We start from the raw sequence: 16,036 nt of genomic DNA on the forward strand, positions 1-16,036 counted from the left end.
ACTACACCATTTGCATTAAATCTAAGGCAGTGTGAAACCCTGCTAAATATTAAAGAGTTTGAGATTGAAGCAGAAAATTTACATTGTTAGTCAAGACTTGTTTTATTAGTACCTAGCAGCCTAGCTTATATTAGGAGTGAGCAGAAAATACACATTGCCAACAGAAACAAGGAAGGCAGGAACACATTCAATGAAAGGAAATTTATGTAGGTATATAATTCGCATTAATCATACTCAGATGACCGTATATTGATATATTATATACGAATTACGTACAATGATCTTGACTTATTGTGAGGTTTGTTACATCAGTTGTGACAATTGTTACATCAAAAATTCAAAAGATATTGAAGGGAAGTCAAAAATGGTCTCTTGGCTAAAATTGAGGTTGGAGTTTTCCAACCTATCTGTTCAAATGCAGGCTGATAACTTTACGAAAAACTATTGAGATATAGTAGCAAGTAATATAGTAAGTAGCAAGTATATAGTAGCAAGTAATAAGAATTTCTAGACTTTATTAGATGCAAAATTCATATACTAGTATTTAGCATTAAAGATCTTGGAGCATATAATGAAGTTCCATACTGAGACTTTACCACTTTAGGCTGCAAAATAGCAGTTATTCTTCAAAGAGTACCTTGTAACACCTTAAGTCAGAATGATTTCATCATTCTTCTGGTCTCCAATGAACAAGTGAGAAAATATGTATCTTGCTAAAACATCTTGCTAAAAACTGAATTTAATTGAGAGAAATATATAGTTTTCTTAAACTGGTTGCTATGCTTTTTATGAATAATACTTCATTATTTTAATATTACAGCTGTTATGCTTTATATATGTTTATTCTGAAATTAGAGCAGGCAATGCTCTCTTATTTAGCAAGTTACATATGAGAATTTTTACTTGCATCAAGGGTGATATTTTCTCAGAGATTTTGAAAGACCTAATTTTAAGGTCTTTGCATCTTCTCTGTAGAGGAAACATAGTTACACTCACTGAATGCATAAACACACACTCACAAATATACACACTCAGATAAACACTCGTTCTTCCCTTCTCTCGGGTGAGATTGCTGTCAAACATTGTTGTAATGTTCTACATCTGATCTTTTCTCCCTACAAAAACACTGTTGCAGTTCCAACATTATAAAAGATCTTTGGTCTTCATTAAAGGATATTGATGTGTCCGGGATGTTTTTTTCAACTGGAGACAACCCATATGAAAGTAAGACTTAAGGAAAACAAGGAAGAGTTGTATTTATGTAATGGCAATATACATTACTAAAATTCTATGGACTGAAGCCAAAGTCTTAAATACTTAACAGGAAGTTGCTATATGGAGACAAGAAATGATTTTTAGTTCATGTTCAAGATGAATAGAACAAAAAAGAGGGAGGTGAAATAATGGCAACAAGGGTAAAGGTTATACATTAAAGAAACTTTTTACCAATAAAAGTGAATTATTCAGATAGAGGAAGTTACTACAGCTTAATCTGTGTATTTGATGTGTTTGAGAACATCTTTAGTGCTGCATATTCCTCTAAGTATTAATATATTCCCTAGAAAGTTATTAAGTTATTGAGCTTTCAGTATCATGCCTATTTTATTGTTGTTGTTTTCTTTTTTTTTCTTTTTTTTTTTTTTTTTTTTCCTGTTAGTGAAAGGCTTGACTGTCTCAAATCAGCACAAGTTCACACAAGAAATGAACTGCAGGATTGTTACTACATTCAAAATACCGTTATGAGAGAAAAGGAATACAACATATATGTCAAGCTAAGAATTTATAGTTAGTCCTGATAGTGATTTAATAAAGGTCTAAATTATCTAGTTAATACATAAAAGCATCATTAATAATACAGTTAAAATCATTGTAAGAGAAAGCTTGCTTTCTGCTATCTACCTGAAGCCTTTGGAGGACCCATGCTTCAGCAATTGTTCCTGATGTATCTGTCCTTATGTTCCCGTACCTTGTGGAAGGAACCCATGCTGGAACATGGGTTATTTCCTGTGGGAAGCACCCACATTAGAGCAGTTCTTGAAGGACTGAATTCCAGTGTGACAATACTTGCTGGAGCAAGGGAAAAGTGAAAGGAAGTAGAAGCAGAGGTGAAGTGTTAGGAACTGACTGCAAGCCCAATATTCCCTGCACCACTTGTGGGATGAGGTAAAAGAGTCATAAATGAAGCAGTGATGTTGAGCCTGGGAAAAAGAGTGTTGGGGTTGGAGAGGGAAGGTGTTTCTAGTTTTGTTTTTGTTTCTCACTATTCTACTGATTTTCTAATTGGCAGTTAAATTAATCTTCTCCAGGTTGAGTTTATTTTGCCCATGAAGGTAACTGGTGAGTGATCTCCCTGTCCTTATCTTGACCCATTAACTTTTTCTTCTTATTTCCCCACCCTTACCTGCTGAGGAAGGGCAGTAAGAGATCAGCTGGCAGCCCGATTCACAAATTTAGAGATTACCTTCAGTCCCACTATTCCCATTATTAACATTTATAGCACCAACCTTTTGAGACTAAGCATAATATCCTGATTCATTTTGGTGGAATTACTTCATCCTTCATTGTCAATACTTAAGCTGATCATCTTTAGTTAAGCTTGTCTATCTGAACATCAATAAATACGAAATGGAAAAAGTGTTCTTGCTTTTAGATAAGATGAAGAAAATAACTGCAGTCCAACACTGTTTTTTGTTTGTTTGTTTGTTTGTTTGTTTGTTTTTCTTTTAGTGGTCTGTTTAGACACCAGCATCTCTCTCCTTAGCTTGGTTGCTCTTTGAGGGTCCCCATGTAGATCGTTTTCATTTAATTCTGTTAATGGTCTTTTCTGCATGCTAATAATACTTCTGTCCAGTAAGATCTGATTTTGAGTCAGGGCAGTATCTGAAAAATGACAGATCTGTCCTTCCATCTTTTACACACAATGAGTGAAGTTAGAAATGCATATTTTCATAAAGATGCTGACCAAAAAGGAAGCATCCTGTCATCAAAAGTGTGAAACGTCCACACCTAAAATAACAGCAGCCAGGTATAGTAAGTACATCCAGTGCCATATTACTATAAGGCAAGGAATTTCTTTCTAAAAAGTCTCCATAAAACTGAAAAAGTAAGAAATGTGTTGGCATTCATAGGCAAAGCAAATTGAAGAGGTCTGTTATAGTTAGTAAGGTCAAGTTCATCTTCTGGAAAGGTTCAAAATTTACAGTGTTGAATTAGATGAGTAATGTGAATATGCAAAAGATCTTTTTTTTTCATTGCTGTGTGTGGATTCTTACTCTATATTAATCTTGTACATACATTATGATCATGTTAGATAAATTTTTAGATAACTAGACTTGGTGAATTTATTCTCATCTAAGGGTTGTATTACTTTTTAGATGCCTCTGATATTTTCAGAAGATTAAAATAGAGTGTACATAGGACAATGTTACCACATAGTTTTCATGCTTAATTTGTGCAATGTATTCTGTAGCCAAAGGAAAAGAAATATCTGACATTTTTTAAGGAGAATTTGTGAAGAGAATAGGATGCTTTAGTTGAAATATGTGACTGTCACTTAAATCCACATAGCACCTTCTGTAAGAGTATTTGCAAAATATCCACATCATTTAGTAGGAAATCAACAGGCCTGAGAACATTTAATCTCAGCAGAAGTTTTCTCTACCTGCAGGAATTAAAATTTATGTTATATTAATCACACTCTCTGTGTTAACATACCTCATGGAATTAACATACCTCATAGAATTATAGTGTTTTTTTTGATGAATACTTCAATTGAGACTTGGTGTATAACTTCCTTTGAGGTTATGTCAGTATAAGAATGATGTTGATTCTTTCAGCGTGCTTAACCAGTGGGCAGTATATTTGCCATTTTTCTGGACACTTAATTCATTCAAAGAAAATTGTGTCCATCATTCTTTCTTTACAGTAAGGGTAACTCGTAACTCACAAAAATAAGGGTGTCTCTCTCTCTCTCTCTCTTTTTTTTTTTTTTTTTCTCCAATAGAAGACAGTACAAAAATTAAATTATTCAAAAAGTTGCTTTGTAAATGGAAGGTACTGCACTTGTAGAAACTGGCAAGAAGTGGCAACTTGTTTTGTCTTCTTGTAAAATAATATAATTTTTCTGATCAGGGTAATTTAGGGATAACAGACATTTGTTATTATTTTCTTCTTGAAGGAAATAAGAACATAACTAAAGTAATGTTAAAAATAATACACATGAATGTGAAAAGTTCAGAGGGCTAGATTATTCTTACAATGACTAAAGGATTTATTTATTGTTTTTGTCAGCTCTTATTAAGGCAAATTGAAGTTGAAAGAATAAATTCTCTTCTGGAGGTCTCATAAAGCTACGCCATCTCTTCTTTCTCATACTTAGGCTTCAATTCACTTGTACACTGTCTTTCTATTCTCTCCAGTCTTATTAGCTTGATTGCTCACCCTCCCTCCAGACTTTTAAGAATAAATATAGTTTTCTTCATAGATGTTAAGTAAGAAATATAAATACTTTCAACTTTTAGAAAAAAAAAAAAAAAATTTTTTTTGCCTGCAAAGATTTTCAGAGAGGACCTTTGCCTTAAAATTTTCTTTTAAACAAACATTTTTTCTTAGATTTTTAAATAACACTGTTTTGTTGTTTCCAAAAATGAGCGCATATCAATATTTGTTTTCTCTGTGTGTATATGCATTATATATAGTATATGTGTATAGAAAGCATTGTGTCAATGCAATGTTAGTATATATGAATGCATTGCCTCAGGATAGAATCATCTGTGGATTACCATGATGGTGATAACAAGTGTACAATTACTTTGTTGAATGAAATAAATAATGAATGACAGATTTTAACTACACTGAATATTTTTTCAATTTTGTTTTAAAGCCTGTTTAGTAATGAAGTACTGTCTTCACTGTTCAAAGAAATATTTGCTCCAGGAGTAAGACAGCATTAAAACTCACAGTTTTTGTGTAATATAAAAATATTACACAAATATATTTAGTTATTAATATATATTATATATACATTAATATATATTAATTATTAATATATATAATATAAATAACTAAATATATTTAGTTATTAATAACTAGCATGTGTTAAGATTTCATAGACATAGAATGATTTAGTTGGAAGGGACCTTAAAGACCATCCAGTTCCAACCCCCCTGCCATGAGCAGGGACAACTCCCACCAGACCAGGTTGCCCAAAGCCCCATCCAGCCTGGCTTTGAACACTTCCAGGGATGGGGCATCCACAGCTTCTCTGGCCAACCTGTGCCAGGGCCTCACCACCCTCTGAGTGAAGAATTTCTTCCTTATATCCCATCTAAATCTACCTGTTTCTAGTTTACAGCCATTACTCCTTTTCCTGCCACCACAGTCCCTGACAGAGTCCCTCCCCAGCTTTCCTGTAGGCCCCCTTTAAGTACTAGAAGGTCACTGTAAGTTCTCCCCAGAGCCTTCTCTTATCCAGGATGAGAAAACCCAGCCCCTTGATCATCTTCATGGCCTTCCTCTCAAATCATTCTATTTCTTTCATGTCCTTCTTGTGCTGGGGTCCCAGAACTGAATGCAGTGCTCCTGGTGGGGTCTCACAGGACCAGAGCGGAGGGGGAGAATCACGTCGCTTGGCCTGCTGGCCATGCTTCTTTTGACATAACCCAGGATACTTTTGGCTTTCTGGGCTGCACACACACCTTGCTGGCTCATGTTGAGCTTCTTATCAACCAACACCCCCAGGTCCTTCTCCTCAGGAGGGCCACTCTCAATCCATTTTGCACCCAGCCTGTATTTGTCCTTGGGATTGCCCCAGCCCAGGTGTAGGACCTTACACTTGGCCTCATTGAACTTCATGAGGTTCACACAGGTCCAACTCTCAAGCCTGTCCAGGTTCAACTATCATGAGACACAAATTTCTTGCTCTAAAAGGAAACATACATATTTTTCAAATATTTCAAATGATAGTTTATCTTGAAAAAGCTTGGTGGAAGAAAGCCTATAAAACTAACAAGCCAGGAAACTGGCAATGAATTTAATCATGAGAAAGCTTTGGCTCCAGAGGCAAAGTAATTCAAAACATGGTTTATTCTGACTGAAAATAGAACATATTCAGGAAAAATCACAGGAGTTCTGATTCACTACTTTGTTTTCCCCTGCCTCGAAAAATCAAATCAAAATACATGGAGGTGTTTTCTTTTTTTTTCTTTTTTTTTTTTTTCTTTTATGATTAGGGTCAGTGAATTATAGTGCACAGAGACATGTTTATCCAGATCTATATCTTTGTTTAATACTCAACTGTTTATTTTTACTGCTTTTATTTTGATTTGTGATCCTTAGAGGTCTCCATGATATGCAGTGAAATTCTAAATTTATTGTTGTGTTTATTATATCAAATGATAAGCCACCTCTGAAGAGCAGAGAATTGGGTTTTGCGTATCCCCACATCTTTGTTAGAAAAGAAAGAATTTTCTTCAAAATACTGACATATTTGCATGCCATTTCATTCAAAATCTCCCACTTTAAAAGTTAAAAACACTGACAGTTATTAAAAATAGTATATGTCTTCTGTCAGAATAATTTTGCAAAACATATACTGCAGTTGCACAACTCATGCTTGAAACATTATGATATGTTTCAATTTCCTAAAGTACCCAAAGTGCTAGTTATGTCATACATTGCTTTCATTATTTGTGCAGCCATCATTGTGGTAAAATATTGTCCTTGTAATGTTGCAAAACAGTTAGGTAGAAGAAGGTAGGAAAATTACCTTTGGTAAGTAAACTGGCTAGAAATTAAGGGGTTTTTCATTTTCTGTTGTGGTTAAGTTTAGAATAACATTCCTGAGCTATTTTCCTTAGTGCTTCAGAAACACAGAAAGATAAGAAAGCTTAAGACCAAGAATACTTAGAGACTAACAGGGAATTGTACTAACAAAGAAGTAGTATTTAACTATTTCTTGTTGCCATTTACGTAATTTAATCTTTTTCAGTAGCAAGTTAACATTTTGGGAAGCATTCATGGATTTGGATTTTAAGATTATCATTCAGTGGAAAGTCCTCAACCACATATTGGATGCAAATATTGACTACACCTAAACGCAACAGCAAGACTAAGGAAATATTTTTACTGAGGACAGCTTTTAATTTGGACTTGAACAATTGCTCTTGTTTTATACTCCTGCATTTTTGTTTTTAATAATCCTTGCATGCTGGGATTTTGTTGCCATAGAAATATGAGCTTTCTTTGGTTTTGCAAAATTATGCAAATTCTTGTTCTTGTTAAAATATTCATGAAGGAGTACAGCCAGAGATGGGAGGGTAAGGGTCGGTCCTTGTGTCTCAATGGAATTGAGCACTGACATAAATGTTCTTGTTAGTATTTCATTTTAGTATTACAGGAAGGCATTTACTGATGTGTCTACTGTAATTACGGTTTGTCCCTTTGGAAGCAAAGACCATGAAACTGGGATATGAACATTTAATCAGTAAAATTAAGAATTACTTTCAGTTATGAGGCTGTTGACAGCTACAAGACCAGCAGTAAACAGTTTTTATTTAGAAACATTTGATGGGGATATGTTATTTAGAAACATGTCTCAGAGTTGATCAAATTGTAAACTTGATTTCATTATCACTAGTCTGAAACATCTACACATTAAAAGAGTAAGCAGGAATTTTGTCCATACCTATATCTTTAAACCGCTGTGCCCCTGCTAAATTAGTGCTTGTGAAGATTAGAGTAGCTGTTGTAAAACTGTAGTAAGCAGCTGGTGTGTGGTTTAGTTTTGTGTTTGTTTGGTTTTATTTATTTATTTATTTATTTATTTATTCTCTGCAGCTTAACTGTATTCATATTCAGACAGGGCAAAATGTTTTCAATTTTAATGAAGTAGTCTTTACATTTTAAAAAAATAGCCCTTTATGATTGGTGTCTGGGAAATTTCACTGCAATGTCACAGCTTCAGGCATATTTTTGCCGAATTGGGAGACTTCCAAAGACTGAGTATTGCCACCACGGTAATAGCACGGGCAGTAAACATGCAAGAATTATAGTTACCGCATCACTACTAGAAGGATATATACCTTACTGTATATTTTTGAATCTTCAATCTAGTTATAGCAGCTTGGGGAATAGTGATTGGAAAGTATCAATCATTGAAGGACGTTTAGAATTTGGTCATTTGTGAAGCAAAGGAGGAAGAAAGTAAGCAACTGTACTAAGGTTATATACCGTGATTGCTATGGTTAAGTAACCATAGCAAAATAACCATATATTCCAGATTTTGTGATGGCACTGTCACCTGACTTAGGGAAGCTCACAAGAGCTCTCAGCATTCCTGCCCTGATGGCTGTTTTAAATCCAAATCCAGTTCTCTGCTCTGACTTTTTCATTTATTTTATTTTATTTTATTTTATTTTATTTTATTTTTAAGTCTCACTCCCTGTACCCATGAACTCATGCAGAGCAAAGAGTAGCATACTGGCAAAAGGGATTTTGGACTTCAGGAATAGTTGGCCAGGCTGTTCTGTTTCCCTTCTCCAGGGACAGGAAATGACAGCTGGGAATGATGGTAGAGATTTGAGAATTCATAGGGTAAATGCCTACATTCATTAGCACATTTCAGGAAACAGTATATAATCTGATAGTACAATTTTTTAAACCAGTCCATCATTTGTGGTTCCATCATTTTTTTCAGTACTAATTTCAGAAAGAGCAACTATTCAGCATAAGTAGAAGTGGAACCTTAGGGCTCACAGGAGAGCTGTCATCCAGCAGTCTTCCTTAGTCTTTCTTAGGAACTGTGATTTATTTGATTTTTCCTTTCAGAGTTGCATGATATCACTGAATGTTTTGATATTCTGTATTAAACAAAATGAATTGTTTAATGTTATTTAGATGTCTATTTTTTCTTTTATTCTAAATAATACAGTCTAGTTCATCTAAGGAGTAAGGGACCCAGAGTTATTACATGGTAATGCTACTAATCTCAGTAAAAGTGAGACTGGGCTGAGTTTATAGGTACAACTTAGAAAAAACACAAATAAGAGGCTTCTTATTGAATTCCTTAATATTTTCCTCTGAAACTATTATTATTATTACTATTATTAGTATTACTATTATTACTATCATTATAGCTGATACATTGAATTAAATAATTGTGTGTGATTTTAATTGAGCTACTTTGCATGTGGCAAACTATTCCAACTATGAAGGGCCTGGAAATATGCATGAGATTGTTATTCTCAGGATGGCAAGAGTCATCAACCACTTTACAAAAAATGTGCAATGCTCATTCTAGAGCAAGAAGCAAAGTGCAAGAGGACCAAAAAATCAAAAAGCTTTAGATTTTCTGATTATACTTGATATATTAGTATTCTAGCAAAAATAAGGGATACTTGCAAGGGATGATTGAGGAGATACTTATTGTAATGTACTGCATTTTCCTTTTGATGTTCTTTATCTGTGTATGTTTCAGTAGTTTTTGAATGTGAATGCATGGTATTTTTCTGATAGAGTACAGGGACTTGATCAGACATGGTATATAGAAAGAATTTGCTATAGCTGATACTGGTATGTTCTAGAAAGGATTAGAACTGCTCAAGTATTGATATAAAATATACTGAAGGGACTTGGTCAAAGTACATATGAAATACGTTTGGCAGAGTTTGGTTTCTACCTGTCTGTCATCAGTTGTACTTCCTCTGTGGATAGATGTTATTTGACTCTTAATCAGCAAACATTCAATTAGGTGAAAAAACAAAATGAAACACATATTTGATGATCCTTCTATTTTCATTGCTGGGAAACTTTAAAATAGAATCATAGAATCATTACGGTTAGAAAAGACCTTAAAGATCATCTAGTCCAAACATTACCCTACCACCAATATCACCCACTAAACCTTGTCCCTAAGAACCACGTCCAACCTTTCCTTAAACACCCCCAGGGACGGTGACTCCACCACTTCCCTGGGCAACCCATTCCAATGCCTGACTAATACTCAGATTTACTGTGAATAGTAGAACTTCCTCTAGACCCCCTGCTCCTGCGTGGGCTCCTCTTCACGGACTGCAGCTCCGGCCCGGGGCCTGGTCCTGCAGGGGCTCTCCATGGGCCGCAGCCTCCTCCAGGCCACATCCACCTGCTCCACCGGGGACTCCTCCACCCACAGGGGGGCTGCAGCATGGAGATCTGCTCCATGTGGGACCCATGGGCTGCAGGGGGACAGCCTGCTCCACCAGGGGTCTCTCCACAAGCCGCAGAGGAACTGCTGCTCCATCACCTGGAGGATCTCCTGCCCTCCTTTTGCACTGACCTTCAGTGCAAAACAGTCTTCAAGGCTGTTTCTCACTCCTTGCTCTCATAGCTGCTGTTGTGAAGCAGTTTTTTTTCCTTTCTTAAATCTGCTTTCACAGAGGCCCAACCAATGTTGCTCACTGGCTCGGCTCTGGCTAGCAGCAGGTCCCTTTGGAGCCTGCTGAAACTGGCCCTTATGGGGCAGCTTCTGGATTCTTCTCACAGAGGTCACACCTGCAGCCCTCTGCTACCAAAACCTTGACATGTAAACCCACTACACGCTCCTAGCTTCAAGAAGACCATAAAGACCTGGGGAACTATAGGCCAATTAGCCTTACCTCAATCCCTGGAAAGGTGAGGCAGCAGCTAATTCTGGAAACCATTTCCATACACATGAAGGAAAAGGAAATCATCAGGAGTAGTCAGAAATAATTCACCAAGGGAAAGTCATGCCTGACCAACTTGATAAGTTTCTATAATAAAATTACCAATCTGATGGATAGGGGGGAGCAGTGAATATTGTCTTCCTGGACTTTGGTAAGGCTTTTGTCATTGTCCCCTGTAGGATCTTCACAGAGAAGCTGTTGAGATATGAGATAGATGACCAGACCATGAGGTGGATCCAAAACTGGCTGAACGGCTGGACCCAGAGGGTACTGATCAGTAAAGAAAGATCAGTTACTTGGAGGCCTGTAACAAGCGAAGTTACCCCTGGGGTTAGTCTTGTTTAACTTAATTAACAAGGTGGATGATGGGATAGAGTGCACCCTCAATAAATACATGGATGACATGAAACTGGGGGGAGTGGCTGGATCAACAGAGGGCCAGGCAGACAACCAGAGGGACCTTAAGAGGCTGGAGAGGTGGGCTGACAAAAGCCTCATGAAATTCAACAAGGAAGATGTGCAAAGTCCTGCACCTGGGGAAGAACAGCCTCAGTCACCAGTACACGCAGGGAGCCACCCAGCTGGAAAGCAGCTCTGCAGAGAAGGACTTAGGAGTCCTGGTGGACTGCAAGTTGAATCAGCAATGTGTCCTTACTGCTAAGAAAGCTAATGGCATTCTTGGCTGCATTATGCAGAGTATCACCAGCAGGGCAAGGGACGTGATCTTTCACCCTTAACTTGGCATTGGTGAAAACAAACCTAGAGTACTGTGTCCAGTTCTGGGTCCCTCATTGCAGGAGAGATCTAGGCATAGTGGAAAAAGTCCAATGGAAGGCTACCAAGATGATTAAGAGACTGAAGCACCTATCCTATGAGAGGGGGCTGAGAGAGCTGGGCCTGTTCATCCTGGAGAAGAGGCTTAGGGAGGATCTAACCAATGTGTGTAGATACCTGAAGGGATGATGCAATGAAGACAGAGCCATGCTCTTTTCAGTGGTACCCAGTGCCAGGACAAGAGGCAATGGGCACATACTGGATGGAACAGAGGAGGTACTGTCTAAACATCAGGAAGCACTTCTTTACTGTGTGGGTAATGTGCACAGGCAAAGGTTGCCCTGAGAAGCTGTGAAGTCTGTTCCTTGGAGATCTTCAAAAGCTGCCTGGCTGTGGTCCTGGGCACCCTGCTCTGGGTGGCCCTGACTGAGCAAGAGTGTTGGACCCAGTGACCTCCAGAGGTCCCTTCCAACCTTAACCATCCTGTGATTCTTTGACAAACAAATTAAATATAAAAAAAAAAAAAAAAAAAAAAAAAAAGAGGCTGTATCATAACATTTTTGATAGGATTCCAGAAGAGAATAATTTGAAAATCTTCTTATTATAGAGTGTGGCTTATCAGTTATCATTAGTCTGTTTCAAGAAATTGGATGTGGCAGTGAATGGCTTGAAATGCTTGGTTTCCCCTTTGAATGGTTCAGTGTGGTAGAAAAACACTTATGGAAAGCCACTGAACCAAGCAATATAGCAGTCAGGCTACTTTATGTAAGCTTATTCCTTCCTTGTTCCATTAATTTCTCCAAGGCAGTATTCTGAATAAATGAATTTAACTAGAATGTAGCATCAATTTATACAATTTATATAGAAGAATTTTTAGTATACTTAAGCAATGAAACTGTATGATTTTGGACTAGCTGTCATATTTCATGCAGTAGGTATTGCAGTAACTCCCCAGAGAGAACTGGGGGAAAGAGCCCATTCTTTCAGTGGAAAAAATCACCATAAAAAACAAAACAAAACAAAAAAAAAAATGTTTGTTTGTTTGTTTGTTTGTTTTTCAAGCTAGCCAGAACTGTACTGTCATTCAAATGGAACATGATTATTCTGCTCCCTTTTTATCTGAAATATTACTAAAGGCTCAGAATATTTCTGATGGCTCAGAAGAGCCTTTATATCCTATCTAAATTCAAGTCTGTCTAAGAGGAGAGAGTCTATTTAATCTCTAATTGGATCTTGAGTAGAACTAAAACATGCAATTTTTACTGAGAGCTATTACTAAATGGATAAAAGTTTTATGTTTTCTTGGTGATGATACCGTTGGAGTTCCTTTCTAGTCACTGCCTTCCCTCACTCTACAACCAGCATGAAAACCAGATCAACAAAACCCAATTAAAAATCATAAATTTACAGCCAAGACTTATTCCTAAAGAAGATGATAATCCAGATGAGAGATGGATTAACAATGGAATATTCCCTTAAACATAAGTGAATTAAGTTAGGAAAAGCAGCCTTTTGACCATTCCCTGCTGCAGTTAGTGGGCTGCTTAGAAGAACACGTATACACTTAGATCCATCTGTTAAGATGGTAAATTGTTAGTTCACCACCTTGTCAAATCATATCACAACTACCCAGGTGCCAATCAATTTTGGACTAAATTGGCTACAAAAAATAAACTGGGAGCAATCTTATTTCCTTCATGTTTGATGTTTGGGTGGCAAATATCTCTATATTTGCTGAAATCTGTGTCATAAAATAAATGTGTGCCTAGAGAGTTTCTGAAGATGAAAGAGTCCAAAGAGTCCTTCAACATTTTATTGCTGCTGTATAGCATGGAAATCCAAGAAGGCTAGCAGAGAATGTTAAACTGCATATAATGTGATTTCATTACCTTCAGGCACTGCATCTAGTGGTAGATATTGCCACCAGGAATATCATAGAGCCACAGAAAACCTGAGCATCTGTGTAGTTTCTCATAACGAGGACAGCAAGCAGAAGAACATTCATTGGTACATCAGAAAACATTTTTTTTGTCTGTTTTGAGTAGATTTTCTAGAATAAAAAAGTATCACTTCTTAGAACCATGATTTACTATCAGCAGCTTGCCATGAGACTCTTTGGTTTTGTATTCAGTAGTATGTGCTTTAGCATTCTCCATCTGAAATGTTCTGCCCGATTTTGTGATATTTTTTTTTTCTTTTTATGGTAACACTTCTTCACTTGGTATAGTCCTAATGTATACCTAGACAATAATGTAATAGTAAGCAGAGTTTGTGTTTCCAAAAGCATGTCACCTTTCTATAGCTGTATTACAACTATAAAAATATAATGGTCTAATAAAAATATTAACTCTTTATGCAATGCTTGCCTCTGATAGGAAGTGTCAATTACTATATTTCTCATGGGAACATTAACAGCAAAAGATTGTCCAACTTCTTGATATTTGTTAGTGTCTTATTTCATTCATTTCTAAAGTCTTGTGTTGCGTGAATACTGGTCTAAATCTAGTTTAATGCAGTAATTTACTTTTGGTTTTGAAGGCTTCACATTCCCTTGGATTAGGCCAGACATCAAAGTCTCTCTGAGCTAAATACAAATTTAACTACTAAGCATATGAGGAAGGTACATGCATCTTATTTCAATAATACCCTTACTGTGTAATAATGTATTCATCTCTGAAATGTATTTTATGTCTTTACATTATTTTTTAACTATAAATATGAACGGAGATGATTTTAAAGTCCTCCATTGGTGTTTCACTGGATGTAAAAAGTTTCTGATGTTTTGAATGTAACATTCATGGTCTGATTGCCTCAATGGTGTCCTAGAATGCATCTCCTCTAGTGTCAGTGGCAAGTTCTGCAGACTGTTTGAAGATGGAATTTTAATAGTTTCCTACTTAAAAACTGGATATAATTCCAGAGGAGTACCTATTTGTGGGGAAGTGCAGCTGTGTCTCTTCCTGTCAGGAATCTGAGGCAAATGCTATCTGATAGACATCCTTAAATAGTATGTTTACTAGGGATTAGAATGAAGTATTTAGAGGAGAAAAAATATATATATTCTCAAAACAACAGGCTCTGCAGACAAGCAGTGATGATTCTTTCAGTCTCTTTGAGATGTACAACAAGTAGGGATTTTAAGAGGTTGTGTTCTTTTAGATATCTAATTCCATACTTATATTGTGGAATACATGTATTTTTTCCTTCTTGGCTTTCTGAGGGAAACCCATTTTTTATTTCAGTCCTTGCTTTCTCTAAACTATTGTCTATTTGTTTTCTAGCAGTTTTTGCTCAGTGTTTATATTGTTGACTGTTTTCCGTCTGCATTTATTATAAACCACAGTCTCCTCTCCTCTCCCCACCCCTCCCTTTTCCTCTCCTCGACTTAGCAAATCCCTGAGTTGTATTTTTCATTAACTAAGGTGAGGGTTATATAGTTGGGAAAAAGTAGATCTGTCCTGGTACATATTCTTGTAGGTTTCCTGAAACCAGACTATGTTTCTTCTCCCTTTCTTTTTCACTTTCTTGAATTCTTGTAGTTAGTCTGAAATTGAACAGAAGTGATAAAATTCTGCAAAAACATATTCTTTTGAAATGTTTGTCTAACATTGAAAGCAATTCCAAATACTTCTTGCAGTATTTTAAATAATTTTTCTACCATCCTCTTAGAGCTATAAACCAGTTTTTATGCCTTGACCACAGGCAAACCAAAAAATGCTGTAAAAGTTGTGTCTAAGGAGTGTCATTCTGAAGGCAGAATGTAGCTGCTTAGTCCTAACGGGTTTGGATATTATGCAAATAAACATCCCAGCTTTGGATTATGAATTAGAGTGAATTTTCTGATTTTAAGCTGGTTTTACAGCCTCGGATGCAGTTCATGGATTTCTCTGCCTTTATGTAAAATTCAAAATTAGTTGATTTCAATTCCTTAAATAGTGGGACTTTTTTTTTTTTTTTTTTTCTCCTTAAGTTAGGAATATCACAGTATAACACATTACCAAGTTGATGACTTTCACTGCTTTCTGTTACTGTGTGCCAGCCATCTAGTATGATGAACAAGAGACAGCACAGTATGTCCTTGGGAATAATCAGATTATTCTCTTCACAGAAGCCTTGTGAGTTTGCTTTGTGGTCAGCACTATGCCCTGGAAGGGCAGAAGGATCCCTGTGATTTTAATAGTCTCTGAGAGGAGGCTGACATTGCACTGAAGTATGAGACAGATGCTTTAAAAAGCAAAACATAGTTCTTGCAACCTCTGATTTACTTACACTGTTTCCAAACAGTAAACAAAAAAGCCTGGTTTTGTACTGAACACTGTCATTCCAGTCTGCAGTTTTTTGATTTGCATCCTAAAACTGATTTACATTTTTCAATTTTTCGTGGCAAAGCTATAGTGTCATTGCCCTAGCTTTGTGTGCTAAAGGAGCATAGGAAAAAACACATTGGTATGACTTGAAATACTCTGGTTAATGGCCTCTTGTTCTGAAAGCTGAATCAAACTGAAAGGAAGGACTGGAACATTATATTTAAGTAAATTTATCTGACTCCATGAGGGAAAATTCTTACTTTCTTTTAGGTT

The 16,036-nt window shown here is 36.4% G+C and overlaps 1 protein-coding gene across 1 annotated transcript in view; it reads left to right on the forward strand.

The window, feature by feature from the left end:
• The window catches only part of LAMA2 (laminin subunit alpha 2), a 356,269-nt gene that overhangs the window by 166,539 nt on the left and 173,694 nt on the right, over positions 1–16,036 (forward strand).

This window comes from Aythya fuligula, chromosome 3 (genome assembly GCF_009819795.1).
Source record: "Aythya fuligula isolate bAytFul2 chromosome 3, bAytFul2.pri, whole genome shotgun sequence".
Lineage (NCBI taxonomy): Eukaryota > Metazoa > Chordata > Aves > Anseriformes > Anatidae > Aythya > Aythya fuligula.